The sequence below is a fragment of the Aphanomyces invadans genome (assembly GCF_000520115.1).
Source record: "Aphanomyces invadans strain NJM9701 unplaced genomic scaffold supercont1.24, whole genome shotgun sequence".
In the NCBI taxonomy this organism is placed as follows: domain Eukaryota; phylum Oomycota; class Saprolegniomycetes; order Saprolegniales; family Verrucalvaceae; genus Aphanomyces; species Aphanomyces invadans.
This window is the reverse complement of record NW_008580169.1, coordinates 1,075,857-1,082,408: the sequence shown is the minus strand read 5'-3', so window position 1 is coordinate 1,082,408 and position 6,552 is coordinate 1,075,857.

Sequence of the window (6,552 nt, the reverse complement as noted above, 5' to 3'; positions counted from 1 at the left end):
TGTTCAGAGGCTATCTATTTATATAATTAAACTTGAAATGACCTCTTAAACCTACAGACCAAATTTCGTAAAAATTTGATGTGGGGAAGGCAGCGAGCTGAGCCAGGAAGGTTGGATGCCTTCGCTCACTGTCAATGCAAACCGAATCAATCAAATACTCTTGGTCAGCATAGTGAAGGAAGTATGTAGGCAACGTATCTTCAACACAATCAGCTAAATTGAACGTAAACCTTACGAAAACTCAAATTTTCATTACTTTTCTGTCCAAAATCTATGGACGCAGCTCGCTCAGCAAGGACTTGATCCTTCCTAATAAGGGCAAATGACATCCTAAATAGTTCAAATTGTTGCTAACGCAGTACTCGACATACTGCACCACTCAGAGAGCTAACCACTTCCAATTTCGATGCCGTCAGGCAAAAACTCTCCGAACGCGAGATCGGAGCCATTCTAGTGCTCCACGCAGACGGCATAAGCAATCGAAGCATCGTCAAGACGATTGGACGCAGCGAGAAGGCCATACCTTCAGCACGGAAGAGCTCATGGCCAAATAGCCCGCAAGAAAGTCGGTAGGAAGTCTAAAATTAAGAAGTCAATCGTTCGTCGAGTCTTTCGACTCGCGTGTGTCAAAGGCATGTTGTGTAGAGAGATTGCGTCAACAATGAACTACGAAGTGCGAATGTTCTAAACGTTCTCAAGGCGTCCAAATTTGCCAAGTATATGAAGAGAAAACCAACACCGTATCTCAAAAAGCACCACAAGCTTGCACGCATGCGATTTGCGAAGAAGTACATCCATGTGCCCAACTTTTGGTGCCGCGTAGTGTTTACAGACGAAAAGAAATTCAACCTGGATGGTCCAGACGGGTGCCAATATTACTGGCACGACCTCCGCAAGGAGCCCGAGTCGTACTCGAAGCGTGTCATGGGCGGGGGTTCTGTGATGATTTGGGCCGGAGTTTCATTCGACGGCAAATCAAAGTCGGGGTTTCTCCAAGGCAAGCAAGACTCGGTGAAGTACTGCCAAACACTACGGCAGTATCTTTTGCCATTCATGCAAGAGCTCCGAACAAGTCATGGCGTTCAAGACCCTGTGTTTCTGCATGATAATGCAAGTATTCACTCCTCGCGGAAGACCAAGGCGTACCTGGCCCGGCTGAACTTCGAAACAATTGATTGGTCTGCCAAGAGCCCCGATCTCAACATCATTGAGAACGTGTGGGGGCTCTTGGCACGCTCTGTGTACCGCAACGGGAGCCAATTTGCGACCAAGGCGCAGTTGATGCAGCTAATCCAGTCTTCATGGGATCAAGTCCAAGTCAGCTACCTCCAATCACTGGTCGTGGACATGCCAACTCGAATGGCCGAAGTAATCATTGGTGGTGGCAAAGGAATCGATGGATAATCGTCGATAATGTACTCCATGTGCACTGCGTCTATAATATTGGACAGGGTATACACGAATATTCTAAATAATTTTGATCCTGTATCGAACTTTGATTTTTCTCATGTAGATACGTAGTTTGAATCTCATTTGACGCATCCTGTTCTGATGCCTGTGGTCGATTCGGTTGGCAAGTTTTCAAATCGAGTGCGTCCATAGTTTTTGGACGGACTGTACCGTGACTTTATCGTCAACAAGATGGTACCTACCATCAAGTCGTCCTTTCCGAGCACATCTAAACGGGTTGTCTTGCAATATGACAATGCCTCCCGCCACTCTTCACTTTAGAGCATCTCGACCGATGGCTGGACCTCTGCCATCCGCCGTCAGCCGCCTAACAGTCCTGACCTGAACGTTCTCGACCTTAGTTTCGTCGCTTCGATCGAATCTCTCCAGTACATGTCGTTCTGTCAACGACGTTATTCGATCTACTCTTATGGCATTCGAGATGCTGAGCTACGAGAAGCTCGAGAACGTTTTTTCTCACCTTCAGGCTGTCATGGGACTTTTTCTCGAGCAGGATGGAGACAGCAACTACTCCACTTCAAGAAGTTATGCTTGCGGCACGTTAGTCTGTTGTTGTAGTGTGTTCATTCCCCGGCCAAAATTGAGTTTTAGTCAGTGAATACATATGCTTTGCTCATGAGCCAATTGAATTCTAATGTTCACAGTAATGTGGAAAAACTGAATTTTGTAAACAGTAATGTGAGACAGAGGAAGTACCAGGAACCCAAAGGCAATTTATCTTCATTTTGCAGGCGTAAGAATTATATTGACTGGTTCCTCGAAAATTACTGGTTGGTTTACTAGTCCCGCTAAATCGCGTATTTCAAATCGACGTCGAGCCATGGCTTACACCAGACACACCAACGTCCCGCGCAAAAGGTACATCGAGGATTCGATTCAAGTACGATGTTATCCAGAGGATACCTCAAGAGAAGAACCAAAAAATATTGAATGTACTTGCACAAAGTTGACAAACACGATATGACGGGGTGATGCAAATTTTTGACGCACCAGGCATTGTCCACAAAAGTCAACATTAGGAGCACTTTACAGCTGATTTTGGCATTCTAGAAGCTTCCAGCCGCTCACAGCATGCCTTGGAACATATAGCGTGCATGTCATTGCAATTTTGGCATGCCAAGGGGTAAAAAGTTGACATCGGAGCAAGTTGGGGCCGTAGAAGCCCTTAATCACGAAGGAAAAAGCAATCGCCACATTGCACGTTACATTGGCTGCAGCAAAAAGGCCATTCGGACTTGCCTTAGCAAATTGGGCGACACGAAGCCTCTAAAACGACCCAGTCGCAAGCCAAAAATGACCAAGCGAAATCTCCGCCAAATCTTCAGAATGGCCACAAGCAAACAAAAGTCATCCAAGCGCATAGCTAATGCACATAATTACAAGGTCTCAAAGCATCTACTGTGCGTCAATGGCTTCGCTCCACTAAATTGGCGAATTACATCAAGCGTAAACCTCGACCAGCCCTCAAGCCCCACCACAAAAGAGCCCGAGAAAAGTTCGCAACCGAATGGATAAGCAAATCTCATCTTTGGACACGTGTCGTGTTCAGCGATGAGAAAAAATTCAACTTGGACGGCCCAGATGGCTACCAATATTACTGGCATGACCTTAGAAAGGAACAAGAAATTTTCACGAAGAGTGCGTGTGGCGGAGGAAGTGTTATGATTTGGGCCGCGACGACCGCGCTTGGACGCAGCGAGTTGGCCTTCCTCGAGGGGAAACAAAACAGTTCACGCGACTGCCGTAGTCTGGACATGCATTTGCTGCCCCTACTGGACAACCTTTGTCGCGACCGAGGCATTCACGACCCCATTTTTCATCAAGACAACGGACACAAGTTTGGATGTGATGTCGTGGCCTGCCAAGAGTCCGGATTTGAACCCAATTGAAAATGTTTGGGGCCAATTGTCGTGGCTGGTGTACGAATATGGCCGTCAGTTTGACACTGTCGAGGAATTGCGTGCCCAGATTCGTGTTTGTTGGAATAAAATCCAACAGTCCTACCTGCGTAAGCTCGTGGATGGAGTGCCAACACGAATGGCTCAAGTAGTGTTGAAAAATGGTAACGCAATCGACAAATAGCTGCACTCGGTGTTGTGCGTCTATAATTTGCATCACCCCTCAGTTGGTCTTTATCGACTTTGTCAAAGTGAAGGCGATATTTTTGGGTTCTCATTCTTGTGTTGATTTTGAATGCCTTGTGCAGTAGAAATCCATTGTCAGAAACCAAAAATGGACATGGTTTTTCCAAACCGTCGAATTTGCAGGTGCGTCTATTATTTTCATCAGGTCTGTACGCCAAGGCACAAGACAACGACTGTAAAAACCTGGCGCAGCTGGTTGGGCCGAAAGTTCTCCATCATGAACTAACCATCCAATGCAAAGAAGTACACGCTGGGTCAAGGTCGCCATGACACCCTTCCATTCATCGGAACTGCTACAGTTTATGGATACGGTTCCGCGAAGATGGTCACTACGTGGCACATGGTCATCTGATCACTTTCATGAAGAACCTCCACATGGATTGGCATGAATAATTCTTGACTTCGAAGAAATCCGAATGTCGAGTTTACCACAGCCTGCTTTGACTGTGTCAACGATTCTCAGCCCCATACCGATTTTCGCAGCAAGTACCTTGCTTCTCTTGCGTCCCGTGCCACCAATTCAGGATTGTCTCCGTGTTGCGATCAACCATGCCAACGCAGATCTTGTCCACGGGTTGCAAGACCCCCTAACTTCGTCAAAATAGATCATGTTGTCAAGCGCTATACTTATGCATGAGAATAGGAAGGGAAGTCTTTGGGGCAGGGTACCTCGTCGGCAGTTGTTATAGTTGCCGAAATCGAGACGGGAAAGAATTTTGGTGCAGAGTCGGGCGTCGTGCACTCATGGGCAGATCTTGTCCACGGGTTGCAAGCCCCCCCCTTACTTCGTCAACATGGAACGTGTTTTCAAGCGCTGTATGGGTGTTTGAGAATAGGAAAGGGAAGTCTTTGGGGTAGGTTACCTCGTCGGCAGTTGAGATAGTTGCTGGCGCCGTCCTGCACCAGCAGCCGCATGTACTCGCGCACGACGGCCGAAGCCTCATTGAACTCGACCGCGTTGTCCGGCGCAACTGTCTTCAACACATTCTATCGACATCGACTTGTGTTTCAGGCGCGAGGAGCATCGTATCAAGACATCCCTTTTCCATGATGAGCTCGCAGATGCGTGAGCAAGATCTTGTTGATGCATTCTTCGCGCTGCGCAAATAATACGCGTTGCAATCGATCTATCATGTCGAAAAACACCAGCCACTTGTCGATCTATAGTAAATTTCTCGAAAAATTGACGAGGTCAGGTGTAGAACCCGGGTCTCTCATGCACTCGTTCAACCACCTCGCTATCTAGCCAAATGCTTACACTAGGAAGCGCTTGATCAATCGATTTATTTAAAATACTCGAATGATGGAAATTGGGAAAGGCAAAGAACCTATTGTTTGGTTGGCTGCAATTTTTCCTAATTTCGAAGTGCTTCAGCGAATCATCCTTCGTTATTCTGACGAATTCGAAGTAGAAAGTGTCCCATAAATTCCGTCGTTGTCTGTAATCAATTTAAATTGTTCTTGAGGGGTTTCGGGGACAATACAGTGAATTTCAGGAATCATGCACCGATAAGTGTTAACATCTGCACGCATGCACCACCGCATCCGACCGATGCAAACGCCCACGAACTCTCGTTTGCTTCGTGCTACCAGTTACGCTATGGACAGTTTTCAACTAGTTGTGGCATTGCTATTGCAAGAAGATGCCATGCTGGGGCCTGCTGATTGTTCGCCCGGTTCCCGCTCCACACATGTTGTAATCGCATAATGCTTGCTGTAGTGATCATACGGACCTAACTAATGATGTCGCGACGTCGAGTGTGCGTGGTCTGTAGAAGTCGGCAGCTAGCCGACTCGCACCCGCACCCGCGACACGGTGGCTTGAGCACTGCATAGTCATCTTTAGCTAGAACGATTTAACGATGACAATTGAATCACTTCCAAATTTCCTCTGCGCTATCAACTCCCTACAGTTGGTAGCACTCACGGTTGACAACAAGGACTTACTCCAAGGGGCATAGCTCGGAGGTTGTAAGGATACTCTATCTAGTTCAGGCGAAGGTTCATCGGCGACCTTCCATAGCGACTAGTGTTGAGTTAGCGATCGGACTCGTGTTTCTTTGCTACGACGAAGCTCTCCTTAGTATCCGGCATCAGGGTCGGTAGGGATAGAGTCAACTGTTAGTAAAGGACACTTGATCCGTGTGAAGTTATTGTCACCGGACCCCCACGTATGGGCAAGAACAAGTCGAGGATTTCAAGAAGACGGAGCGTGAGGTTATGGCAACGGAAAGGAAATCAACCGCAATAAGATCGTTTCAAAGCGGAAGGAGCCGAGTCAAGTTGGAAAAATCTTATTTAACTAAACTCACTATCTTGACCAACCGGATTGTGAATACCTCAAGCTGTCTGAAGGATCGAAGAAGAAAAAAACGAAGTCTGATTGGTTTGATAAATTTGAAGTAATCAACCAATTTCGCAAAAATAGAGGAAATTTTTCGCAATTATATGCTCGAATGGACCAACAACAAAATATTGCGTCCCTCCTACAACAACAACAAGCGACCCAGGCACAACTTGCGGAGACGCAAAGCCAACTTGCTGCGAATCAACGTTTGATGCAGCAGCAACCCCAACCAGTTGCGCATCGGCGCGATCCGGAACGAAGAGTGGAAGGGTTATCCATGCCGTCGTATGATGGACATCTTAATGAAAGTATTTAATTGTATATCCACCGTGTTCGGACGTTCTTTACCGCGAAGAACCTGGACTATGCGAACGACTCTGAAATTGAGATGCGCTACCTTGCGATGGTTGTGGCAGAACTCGAAGGGCAGACGGCGGCTTGGTATCAGGAGTTGGCTTCCCGCGTAGCAGGCAGCGAAATCACAACGCTTGTGGAATTCGAGGAAGCATTTCGCGAGGAATTTGAACCTGATGACCTACAAGAGCTGTTGCGCGATAAGCTCTTTGGGTTGCATCAAAAGAACTGCAAGGA